The sequence below is a fragment of the Pelodiscus sinensis genome, chromosome 3 (assembly GCF_049634645.1).
Source record: "Pelodiscus sinensis isolate JC-2024 chromosome 3, ASM4963464v1, whole genome shotgun sequence".
In the NCBI taxonomy this organism is placed as follows: Eukaryota; Metazoa; Chordata; order Testudines; family Trionychidae; genus Pelodiscus; species Pelodiscus sinensis.
In genome coordinates this window covers 148,289,250-148,302,459 of record NC_134713.1, presented here as the reverse complement: position 1 = coordinate 148,302,459, position 13,210 = coordinate 148,289,250, and the positions used below count along the sequence as shown (strand labels likewise).

General features: G+C 46.0%; 1 long non-coding RNA gene across 3 annotated transcripts in view; it reads right to left on the bottom strand.

Annotated features, from left to right (window-relative positions):
- Positions 1-13,210, bottom strand: part of LOC106731469 (uncharacterized) — a 176,466-nt gene that overhangs the window by 110,371 nt on the left and 52,885 nt on the right. For all 3 annotated transcript variants that reach the window (XR_012902923.1, XR_012902921.1, XR_012902922.1), the window contains one exon: positions 1,925-2,050. This is a non-coding gene — a long non-coding RNA (uncharacterized LOC106731469). The remainder of the gene's footprint in view (positions 1-1,924; positions 2,051-13,210) is intronic.

The window sequence follows — 13,210 nt, the reverse complement described above, 5'->3', positions numbered from 1 at the left end:
GGACTGGAGAAGGCAGCAACAGTATGTCAGTGAAATAACTACTCTGTTCTCCGCACTACTGCATATAAACAGTAAGGGCCACAGTTTTAAAGAAGCCCCCAAAACTGATCTTGTATATTTCTCCTTTTTGCATGTGTGTACTGAGTAACCATATACCTGACTATTACCTGTTTGACATAAGCAAAAGAACATGTTTCATAGAAATGTGGGCTTATGTTTTCAGAAATTAAAACTAATGATTTTGGGGCATAAGGTTGCCAGATGGTTTAACCAAAAATACTGAACTTCCTCTCCCCCCAAAAAAACCACCAGGGAAAACAGGGAAAAAATGTTGTTGAGGAAAAAAAAGGGGTGGGGAGACCAAAGTTGTTGAGCAGGAAAAAAAAGGACTCCAAGAGTTGTTAAGCAAAAAAATTAACAAATTTAAAAAATAATAAAACAGCATAGCCCCTTTCAGAAATACTTTTGAGGTTTTTTTGGCCCTAACAGGCTGCTGGCGGCCATCCACCATCTTGTCTCCCTGCTCCGGGCCAGACAGCTCCCCTGCAGAACCAGGTAAGCACCTGGTATTTTCGCCTCCTGGCCAGGAAAAAAAAAATCAGAAAATACCTGACATTTTAGGAGGCAAAAATACCAGACTGTCTGGGTCAATATCGGACACTTGGCAACCCTATTTAGGCACCCACCGAGACACCTTGAAGAAGCCTGCTTTTGGGGATGTGATCAGCACTCAGTCTGGGAAAATCAGGTCCCTTGACAAAGTTAAGTCGAACACTGAAAATCTCTAGGAGCTTTTGATTTTTCAGGCTGTGAGGTTTGTGCACTCTATGACAATTGCATGTGGGAAAGGCCTGCCTGGAAAATTTAGACCTATATGATCCACTGAACAACTTCTCACTAAAGATTACCAGCAGAAGACGGGAATGACAAGGAAAAACTGAGTACCAAGATCAGAAAAAGTGCATTATCTGAAAATAAACCAAGACTCTGGCGTCTGACATGGAGATTTAGCTACCCTTTGCCGAGTGTGTTTTAATTTGTATCATTCTAATCGGGTTAAGAAATACTGTAGCCAAAGTAATTAGCAGGGAGCTACCAATCAGATTCTTGACACAGAAAACAAGCAGGTTTCTCCTCCAAGTGTGTCCCTCCCTGAGGGATGGGAGGTAAAGAGCAGAAGAAGGGAATTAGAGGTGACCTTGCATTAATGAACAGGAACAAGCTGCTGGATCAATGGGCAAACCTGGCAACACTCAGAAAGGAAGCTTCAACTGTGCCATCGAAGTATCTCTGATATCCATGGGGGTTTTGCAATAGATGCTTATGCAAAAGAGGTAAACATGAAGGAGGTGAATATAATAAAAGAGCAAGTGAGAGAAAAGGGGCAGGGGTGCAAACCAAAAATAAATGAGGCGATTGCCCTTGGTTTTTTATTTATAGAGCCTCTGCATTCATGTTTCTGGATTAAGGATTTTGACCAAAGTTTATAGAATTTATTTTGGCCAAAAATGATTAATATGAATATTGGCCTAATGCCTGAGTAAAGGAATGGAGTTTCTCTCTCTAATCGGGTTGCAACAGATAAAAAGCTAAATAGAAATGAGTAATTTGCCGTGACTCAATTTTACATGGGCTGTATTTCAAGATGTAAAATTCCATGTACATTTCTGTCATTTCCTTCAGCTGTTCTACCTTTTGCACATCCTTGCTAGCCTATATGTCAACTTGGGTTGGAAAACTGGGAAACATTTTCTTCTGTAACTCTGATGTGCTTTTTAGGAGACTGTGTCTTTCTGGAACCTAAATCAATTCAAGTGTTCAGGAGGCCTCTACTGGTTTATAGTTTCAGAGAAAGTTTCCTTCAAAGCTTAGCTTTTGAAGTAATGGAAATATACATAATGTCGGAGAAAGAAAGGAGACTCACCACTTGTTGCTTCCTGTTGTTTAGAATCAGTAGCAATTCTTATTAGCCGAGTTCTATATCTAGGAATCGGGCCCTCTGGATCTGATGTACAATCATGACTAGAACTCGTTGGTGCTCCACATGTTTCTAAGCACAGACAGAAAAAAAATTACAACATGATGAGCTCTATATTTGAAATAGCCATCAAAGGAGAACCTATGCCAGCTTCATTTTGATCCCTAATGAGGATGCCTAATATCGGTGACATTGGAATTCCAGTGTACTACGCAAGTACATAATTCCCCATTTGCAATAACAGGGACTATTCACCTAACTCAGATACTGAACTGAACACATAGGGCTAGACTCTCCTCTGGTATAAAGCGATCATTATTTTGAGAGCTGAGGATGTGACCTGAAGTCTTTTACATATACAAATATTATGCATCTGTTTGGGATGGTATTTTAGCAGACAAGTTTATTAAAAAGAAAAAGAAGAAGAAGAAAACTAAAGGACATTTTCTGCTTCCCTCAGGAGTGCTAGCCTACACTGTCAATTCTTTCTTCATCGCACATGTATTTCCCTTGGCTTATTTTTGTATGTCATGGGATCGTTAAAGAAAGGTCCTTAATTCCTAGCACTTTGATTCCACTCCACAAACTAAGCCTTGTTGTAGGTGACTTAGTCTCCATGTGATCCACCTATTATTAGAACACTTTAGCCCTCCAACCCCCCAAACTCCTGCGTTCCTTTGTCCTCTCTCTCTTATATATATATATATATATATATATATATATATATATATATATATATATATATATATATATATATATATATATATATATATATATATATATATATATATATAAAATCTCCTAGCAGAAAAGTGGCACATGACCTCCTGTCCTCAAGAATACTTGGCCCAAGTCCCTACTTCTCCGCCAAATCTATTATTCTAGCAGAGAAAGACACAGGCATTCAAATGTCTTGCTGACATTTTTTACTTTAAACATGAAATGCCATTAATCAATCAGCTGCATCTGTTTGCAAAAAAGCAAGCGACTAGAGTCAAGGCAAACACAGTAAATAATCCTTAGACAATCTGGAAAGAAAATAAGGGAGGATAGGGTTATGATGTCTTGTTACTTTAAATTCTTTTAATCTGTAGCCTTATCCGCCTCACAAAGATTAGGTTTACTAAGTGCACAGTAGCCAGGCTCCAGATTCAAAATGCCTATGCAAAATATTGCCATCAAATTAAATTTGCAAGAAAGGTGTCTACTATGGAAATCACACACTGCATAGAAAAGCAGGGGGCACTGATGTACAAATGGGCAGATATGATCTTAGATTAAACTCTTAGGAGTAAGAGTCTGTGCCCACATGTTAACTTGAAGGTTCATTTCTCTAGCTATACAATAAAGTTGCAGTTATGGTTAATGAACATAATCCCTTGTCCCTTCTTGTTACGACTGCTTCTCAGACTTGTTCTTCCATTAGTACTATGTGTGCCCGTCCTGTGAATTGCTCAGCTTCCCTGAAACCGATGGTATGGCAAATAGTGCTCAGTACCTCAGAGGAGACAGCCATCTCTTTGCAGGACTGATCCCTAAGTAAACAGCACTGGGATATTTATGTGCCTCTGCTGCTTTCTTTTTTCAGAGACTAAGTACCAGCTGCTAAACTGCAGTTGTGCCACTCTGTATGGTTCTGGTGTGAGGGAAGCCCCAGCTGGCTAAGAGCCAGCTCCTATGCTCCCCTTGGTCCATAGCAGGAATGCTGCTTCCAGAAGCCCTTGCTCGTCATTGATATTCTGGTGGACTGCTTGGGGATCCTCAGCACCCAGTACAATTGGGCACTAAAGCTACTCTACAGTTCACCAGCATTGGGACATGCATTAAAACAGACCTAGAACAGAGCTTGTGAACAGGGGCTGTTAACACATAGTCTGGAGAGGGAGTTCTCCAGACCAATCCCATCTAATCCCTTTGTTCCACGAGGCGTACAGATAATTCGGAATAGCTAGCTAGTTCGAACTATCTAGCCCGTGCCGCGTGTAGCCGCGCGGCACGGGGTTCGCACTAGCCAGCTTTTAAAAATGGCGGCGCCGGCTTTATGCTAATGAAGCCCGGGAAATTCAAATCCCGGGCTTCATTAGCAAGTTCGGTATGCATACATTACCCCGCTAGTTCGAACTAGCGGGGTAGTGTAGACATACCCCTAGTGACAGATGATGTGGGGAAAGCTGACGTACTTAATGCTTTCCTTGCCAGTCTTCACGGACAAGGTCAACTCCCAGACTAATGTCCTAAGTGACACAATATGGAACAAAGGAGGACAGGCCTTAGTGGGGAAAGAAAAGCTTAGGAATTATTTAGAAAAGCTAGACATACATAAATCGATGGCTCTGGACTTAATACATCTGAGGGAATTGGCAAATGTCATTGAGGAGCCTTTGGCCATTATCTCTGAAAAGTCATGGAGATAGGAAGAGATCGCGGATGATTGGAAAAAGGCAAATGCAGTGCCCATCTTTAAGAAAGGGAAGAAGGATGATCCAGGTAACTATAGGTCCGTCAGTCTTATCTCAGTCCCTGGAAAAATCATGGAGGGGATCCTCATGGAATCCATTTTGAAGCATTTGGAAGAGGGGAAGGTGAGCAGGAATAGTCAGCATGGATTCATGAAGGGCAAGTCATGCCTGACCAATCATCATGCCTGACTAATCATAGCTTCTATGATGAGGTAACTGGTTCTGGGGATATGGGAAAGTCAGTGGATGTGATACACCTTGACTTTAGCAAGGCTTTTGATACGATCTCCAACAATATTTTTGCCAGAAAGTTAAGGGAATAAATTGATCCATTGGATAAATGGATGGGAAGATGGATAGAAAGCTGGCTGGAAGGTCGGATCCAGCAGGTAGTGATCAACGGCTTGATGGCAGGATAGGATAGTGGTCGGTTTCTAGAGGAATGCCCCAAGGTTCAGTTCTGGGACAGGTTTTGTTCTACATCTTTATTAATGACCTAGATGAAGGGATGGATTGCACCCTCAGCAAGTTTGCAGATGACATTAAGCTAGGGGGAGAAGTAGATACGCTGGAGGGCAGGGATAGAGTCCAGAGTGACAGACAAACCAGAGGATTGGGCCACAAGAAATCTGATGAGTTAACAAGGACAAGTGTAGAATCCTGCACTTGGGACGGAAGAATCCCAAGCATAATTACAGGCTGGGGACCAACTGGCTAAGTAGCAGTTCTGTAGAAAAGGACCTAGGGTATGTCTACACTACAAAGTTAATTCAAACTAACAGACGTTAGTTCAAATTAACTTTCATAGGCGCTGCACTAGCGATCCGCAAGTTCGAACTTAATTCGAACTAGCGGAGCGCTTAGTTCGAACTAGGTAAACCTCATTCCATGAGGACTAAGCCTAGTTCGAACTTACTAGTTCGAATTAAGGGGTGTGTAGCCCCTTAATTCGAACTAGTGGGAGGCTAGCCCTCCCCAGCTTCCCCTGGTGGCCACTCTGGCCAACACCAGGAAAACTCTACTGCCCCCCTCTTGGCCCCGGACCTCTTAAAGGGGCACGGGCTGTCTACGGTGCCCATGCCAAGTGCAAGCCTGCCAGCACCCAGCCAGCAGACTCTCCACCCGGCACGGCTCGAGCCAGCCACCCGATGCCCCCCAACACTCCCCCTCTTCCCGGGACCAGGCTGGCAGCTCCCGGGAGCCTGCCCTGGTCCACAAGAGGCGGGCACCCGCCTGGTCCAGTGCAGACATCGTGGACCTCGTCCACGACCTCTGCACTAGGCACAGGAAAGTGGCCGTCTAGGGCAGGATAGCTGCCAGCCTGGCCACCCAGGAGCAGGTTTGCATGAAAATCAAGGTGGTCCAGTGAAACCCCCGACCCTGAGCCCTGAACTTACAATGGCCGTACTAGGTCAGACCAAAGGTCCAGCTAGCCCAGTAGCCTGTCTGCCGACAGCGGCCAACACTAGGGACCCTGGAGGGGATGGACCAAAGACAGTGACCAAGCCATTTGTCTCGTGCCATCCCTCTCCAGCCTTCCACAAACTTTGGCCAGGGACACCATTCCTACCCCCTGGCTAATGGCACTCCATGGACCCAACCTCCATGACTTTCTCTAAGTTCCCTTTAAACTCTGTTCTAGTTGTAGCCTTCACAGCCTCCTGCAGCAAGGAGTTCCACAGGTTGACTCTTTGCTTTGTGAAGAACAACTTTCTGTTATTAGTTTGAAGCCTGCTACCCATTCCTTTCCTTTGGTGTCCTCTAGTCCTTTTATTATGGGAACTAATGAAGAACTTTTCTGTATGCACCCTCTCCACACCACTCATACTTTTATAGACCTCTATCATATCCCCCCTCAGTCTCCTCTTTTCTAAGCTGAAAAGTCCCAGTCTCTTTAGCCTCTCCTCATATGGGACCTGTTCCAAACCCCTCATCATTGTAGTTGCCCTCCCCTCTCCCACCCTCTCTCTTCCCCTCTCCCACCTCCTTTTCCCAGTCTCCCCCAGTTTTGTTCAATAAAGAGAGATTCTATTTTTGAGATTCTATTTACGTTTTCTTTATTTTGTACATCAGGAAGGGGGGCTAGGGAAGGGTAAGTGGAAGGAGGTGAGAGAGAAATGGGGTACGAGCCCCCGATGTGGAGGACTGGGCTGGCTCTGCAGGCTTCTGGGGGTGGAAGCTCTCCTGCAGCCCCCCCCAATTGCTCCCTCTCCCCAGATGGCAGCCTGCGGCAAGTGCAGCCGGGCTGATGGCCGAGTGTTGTAATGTGCCAAGTGTGGGTACTCCGGGCACTCCAAGCCAGGACTGCTTTGCAAGAGGGGCACCCCTGAGAACTGTCTGTCCGGGGTGGGGGTCGGGACCCTTTAAGCACCGCCCTCGGCTAGCCTGAGACAGCAGCTCTATGCTCTAAGTCCTCATCTGATGCCCTGCCGGCACTGCTTCTGGCCATCCTTAACCTCTGTTCAGGGTCCACTCTGTGTGGACATGCTAGTTCGAATTAGCAAAACGCTAATTCGAACTAGTTTTTAAGTCTAGCTGCGCTAATTCGAATTAGCTTAGTTCGAATGAACTAATTCGAACTAAGTTAGTTCGAATTAGCGCTGTAGTGTAGACATACCCCACAGGATTACAGTGGATGAGAAACTGGACATGAGTCAACAGTGTGCCCTTGTAGCCAAGAAGGCTAATGGCATATTAGGGTGCATTAAGAGGAGCATTGCCAGCAGATCCAGAGAAATGATTATTCCCCTTTATTTGGCTCTGGTGAGGCCACGTTTGGAGTACTGTGTCCAGTTCTGGGTCCTCAGTTTACAGGAAGGATGTGGATGCATTGGAGAGGGTCCAGCAGAGGGCAACCAAAATGATTAGGGGGCTGGAGCATATGACTTATGAGGAGAGGCTGAGGGAGTTCAGTCTGTTTAGTCTGCAGAAGAGAAAAGTGAGGGGCAATTTGATAGCAGCCTTCAACTTCCTGAAGGGAGGTTCCAAAGAGGAAGTAAGGCTGTTTTCAGTAGTGATGGATGGCTGAACAAGGAACAATGGTTTCAAGTTGCGGTGGGAGAGGTCCAGGTTGGATATTAGGAAAAACTATTTCCCTAGGAGGGTGGTGAAGCACTGGGATGGGTTACCTAGGGAATTAGTGGAATCTCCATCCCTAAAGGTGTTTAAGTCTTGGCTTGACAAAGCCCTGGCTGGGTTGATTTAATTGGGATTGGTCCTGCTTTGGGTAGGGGGCTGGACTTGTTGGCCTTCTAAGGTCTCTTCCCACTCTATGATTCTAAGTGATGTTCTTGTCCATCCTTCTGGTTGTAGGAAAAAGTCCAGATAGGGATTGTCGAATTGAGAAAGTAAATGCCTGGTTCCGCAGGTGGTGTCGGAGAGAGGACTTCGATTTCATCGACTCTGGGACTCTGTTCCAGGCACACGGATTGTTAGGAAGTGATGGGATCCACATAACCAAGAGAGGAAGGAGCATCTTCGTGGGCAGGCTTGCAAACCTAGTGAGGAGGGCTTTAAACTAGGTTCGTTGGGAGATGTTGACCAAAGCCCTGAAGTAAGTGAGGAAGTCAGACACCGGAAAAAATCACAAGGAGGAATGAGCAACAAAGGAGTACCCCTGATTAGGATGGAGAAGGCAGGGCAATCAACTGGTTATCTAAGATGTTTGTACACCAATGCGAGTAGCCTGGGAAACAAACTGGAAGAATTAGAAGCCCTGGCCCAGTTAAAGAACTGTGATTTGATTGGAATAATGGAGACTTGATGGGATGACTCACATGACTGGAGCACTGTCATGGAAGGGTATAGACTGTTCAGGAAGAACAGGCAGGGAGAAAAGGAGGAGGAGTTGCATTGTATGTAAGAGAGCAGTATGATTGCTCGGAACTCCAGTACTTGAGGGAGAAAAAACTGTTGAAAGTCTATGGGTTCAATTTAGAAGTGGAAGCAACAGGGAGTGAATTTGTGGTTGGTGTCTGCTATAGACCGCCAGATCAGCTGGATGAGGTAGACAAAGCTTTCTTTGGTCAACTGAGAGAAGTTTACAGATCGCAGGCCCTGGTTCTCATGGGCAACTTTAATCACCCTGACAACTGTTGGGAGACCAATACAGGAGTACACAGGCAATCCAGGAAGTCTTTGGAGAATGTTGGGGATAGCTTTTTGGTACAAGTGCTGAAGGAACTGACCAGGGGCCATGCGCACCTTGATGTGCTGTTCACCAACAGGAAAAAACTGGTAGGGGAAGTAGAGGTGGGTGACAACCTGGGAAGTAGTGATCATGAGATCTTAGATTTCAGGATCCTGACCAAGGGTATGTCTACACTTGCCCCCTAGTTCAGACTAGGAAGGCAAATGAAGCATACCAAAGTTGCTAATGAAGTGCGGGATTTCAATATCCCACGCTTGATTAGCATATTCATTTTAAAATGCCGGTCGCCTCATTGCACGGGGAGTAACAGTTAATTTGAGGGGAGGGTTTTGGATCAGACTACCGTGTCTACACGCGGAGAGTTAAATCGGGCGAAAGGCATTTTAAAATGGCGACCGGCCGCAGCTATGCTAATCAAGCGCGGAATATTTAAATCCTGCGCTTCATTAGCATCTTCGGTATGTTTCATTTGCCCCCCTAGTCCGAACTAGAGGGCAAGTGTAGACATACCCCAAAGGAAAAAAGGAGAGTAGCAAAATACATACCCTGGACTTCAGAAGAGCAGACTTTGACTCCCTCAGAGAACTGATGGGCAGGATCTCCTGGAATGCTTACATGAAGGGGAAAGGAGTCCAGGAGATCTGGCAGTATTTTAAAGAAGCCTTTTTAAAAGCACAGGAAGAAACCATCCTGATGTGCAGCAAGAAAAGCAAATACGGTAGGCACCCAGACTGGCTTACTGGGGGACATCCATGGGGAGCTTAAACACAAAAAGGAAGCTTACAAGAAGTGGAAACTTGGACAGATGACTAGGAAGGAGTATAAATATATTGCTCAAGAATGCCGGGGAGTTTTCAGGAAGGCGAAAGCGCAATTGGAATTGCAGCTGGCAAAGGATGTGAAGGTTAACAAGAAAGGTTTCTACAGGCATGTTAGCAGGAAGAGGGTGATCAGAGAGGGTTGTGGGGCCCTTATTGGTTGAGGAGGCAACCTAGTGACAGATGATGTGGGAAAAGCTGAAGTACTCAATGCTTTCTTTGCCTCTGTCTTCACAGACAAGGTCAGCTCCCAGAATAATGCACTAGGCAACACAGTATGGGAAGGAGGTGGACAGCCCTTGGTGGGGAAAGAACAAATTAGGAACTATTAAGAAAAGCTAGACATTCACAAATCCATGGGCCCAGATTTAATGCATCCGAGGGTACTGAGGGAGTTGGCAATTGCAGAGCCTTGTGTACCGCCCCTTTCCACCCGAATACCTTCTTTAATGCCAATCTGCCTACAGGTTTTAGTGGACAGGTCTGGGTTCTTCTGGATCCCACCAGCCACTCAGCAGGGTGTATCTTCTTTCTTTTTTCCTATGAATTTATTTGGCGGTGCCTCCACCCCGCTCACTCCTTCCTGGCAGGGTCACCAGGGCAGTTTGGGAGGAAAATTCTAGCCACAGGGTAATCCCCAGTTGCTTGCCAGATAGTTGGAGACTTCAAAAAAATAACACACACACATACAATATATTCAACACAATAATTATACTAAACAGGAAACAATTATAACATAAGAGGGTAAAACACTATTTTTAGGTTCACCAGTGCCCACACAGTTAATACTAATACTTTCCCCAGTCACATGACTTGATTTAGTATAAGTAAGATTAGTGTCCCATTGGAACGCGTACTTTGTTGGGGCCCTTGATGACCTATGACCAAAAAATTCTTCTCTGCAGTGGTTTAGCAGTATGGCTGACTGGGTTCAGTATAGCCCAAAGGACTCACAAGCAGGAGAAGGTGGTAAATCCCTCCACAGGTTTAATATGCAGCAGGTTATAAAATCCCCAAACCCTTACTCCCTGGCTTGAGGACACAGTTCAGGGAATAAGGAGTCCCCAAAACAAATTCCCTAACTAAAAGAGGGTGCGCTCACAAACTCCATGAATGCTCCTCTGGTTCAGAGATGACTGGACTCCTCAGTCACTGCAGAGGGGCTGATCTCTGCTGGCAGGGATCCTATTCAGGCAGGAATCAGGCTGCTTTGGTCCCAGGATTTCCCCTCTCCACAAAGGGGTGCAGGGCTCAAGGTGCAGATTACACAACTGTACTAGAATCCAGACTGTAGTCTCCTAGCCCAGCGTCCAGACACACACACCACAGGTAGAAGCCCTGAACTAGCAGGCAGAGCAGAGCTGATCATGTGGTGACTGGTCTCACCTAGGGAGCTGGAGGACTGACTCAGCCTGGCTGGGGAAGTTTATCAGCAAACTCTACAAACTGGGAATCAACAGTGGAGAAGGAAAACCTGCTTGCTTTCAGGTCCCTAGAGGCCAGTTCTCAGGGGGGACACGGCATGCAGGCCTGGGGCTTACCAGCTCCCCACACAGCCACTCCTGCCCTTGCTTCTCCCCTTTCCTGAACGCCCCGGGAGGGGCATCTCACTCCCTATTTGTTGCCGGGTAGACTCTGAGTTTGCCTTGGCTCCCCCTCCCTACCAGGGACAGTGCACCTCTCCCTGAGCTGCCAGCAGACACAGCCCCAGGAATCTAGGTAATCTCCTTGGCTATGTCTAGACTGCAGGCTTCTTTCGAAAGAGCCTCTTTCGAAAGATCGCGTCTAGACTGCAGGCGGATCTTTCGATAGAGGAAATCCGCTTTTTCGAAAGAGAGCACCCAGCGAGTCTGGATGCTCTCTTTCGAAGACGGCCTCTTTACATTGTAGAACACCTTCTTTCGAAAGAGGGACTTTCGAAAGAAGGCGTTCTTCCTCGTAAAACGAGGTTTACCGCCATCGAAAGAAAAGCTGCGTTCTTTCGAAATAATTTCGAAAGAACGCGGCTTGAGTCTGGACGCAGGGGAAGTTTTTTCGGGAAAAGGCTACTTTTCCCGAAAAAACCCCTGAGTCTGGACACGGCCCTTGAGGGTTACACTCATGGGCTATGTCTACACTGGGCCACTTATTCCAGAAAAGCAGTCGCTTTTCCAGAATAATTTGCCAGCTGTCTACACTGGCCGCTTGCTTTTCCGGAAAAGCAATGACGATCTAATGTAAAATTGTCAGTGTTTTTCCGGAAAAACTATGCTGCTCCCGTTCGGGCAAAAGTCCTTTTCTGGAAAAACTGATCCGGAAAGGGGCCAGTGTAGACAGCACAGTAGTCTTTTCCGCAAAAAAGCCCCGATCATCATTTTCCGGAAAAGCATTGTGCCAATGTAGACGCGCTTTTTCTGGAAATACTTATAATGGAAAACTGTTCCGTTTTAAGCATTTCTGGAAAAGGGTGCCAATGTAGACGTAGCCATGGAGATCGGGAGAGATCCTGGATGATTGGAAAAAGGAAAATGTAGTGCCCATCTTTAAAAAAGGGAAGAAGGACAATCCAGGGAACTACAGACCAGTCAGCCTTACCTCAGTCCCCGGAAAAATCATAGAGGGGATCCTCAAGGAATCCATTTTGAAGCACTTGGAAGAGGGGAATGTGATCAAGAATAGTCAGCATGGATTCACCAAGGGCAAGTCGTTCCTGACCAATCTGATTAGCTTCTATGAGGAGGTAACTGGCTCTGTGGATATGGGAACGTCAATGGACGTAATATACCTTGACTTTAGCAAAGCTTTTGACACGGTCTCCCACAATATTCTTGCCAGCAAGTTAAAGGAGTATGGATTGGATAAATGGACTGTAAAATGGATAGAAAGCTGGCTAGGCTGTCAGGCCCAACGGGTAGTGATCAACAGCTCGATGTCACATTTGCAGTCGGTTTCTAGCGGAGTGCCACAAAGATCAGTTCTTGGACTGGTTTTGTTCAACATCTTTATTAATGACCTGGATGAAGGGATGGATTGCACCCTCAGCAAGTTTGCAGATGACATTAAGCTGGGGGAGAGGTAGATATGCTTGAGGGCAGGGATAGGGCCAGAGTGACCTGGACAGAGTAGAGGACTGGGCCAAAAGAAATCTGATGAGGTTCAACAAGGACAAGTGCAGAGTCCTGCATTTGGGACGGAAGAATCCCAAGCATTGTTACAGGCTGGGGACCAAATGGCTAAGTAGCAGTTCTGCAGAAAAGGACCTGGGGATTACAGTGGATGAGAAGTTGGATATGAGTCTACAATGTGTCCTTGTAGCCAAGAAGGCTAATGGCATATTAGGGTGCATTAGGAAGAGCATTCCCAACAGATCCAGGGAAGTGATTATTCCCCTTTATTCAGCTCTGGTGAGGCCACATCTGGAGTATTGTGTCCTGTTCTGGGGCCCCAACTACAAAAAGGATGTGGACGCATTAGAGAGGGTCCAGCGGAGGGTGACCAAAATGATTATGGGGCTGAAGCGCATGACTCATGAGGAGAGACTGAGGGATTGGTTTAGTCTGCAGAAGAGAAGAGTGAGGGGGGATTTGATAGGAGCCTTCAATTTCCTGAAGGGAGGTTCCAAAAAGGACAGAGAAAGGCTGTTCACAGTAGTGATGAATGGCAGAACAAGGAGCAATGGGCTCCACTTACAGTGGGTGAGGTCTAGGTTGGATATTAGGAAAAACTATTTCACTAGGAGGGTGGTGAAGCACTAGAATGGGTTACCGAGGGAGGTGGTGGATTCTCCATTCCTTTTTAAGGTTTTTAAGTCTCAGCTTGACAAAGA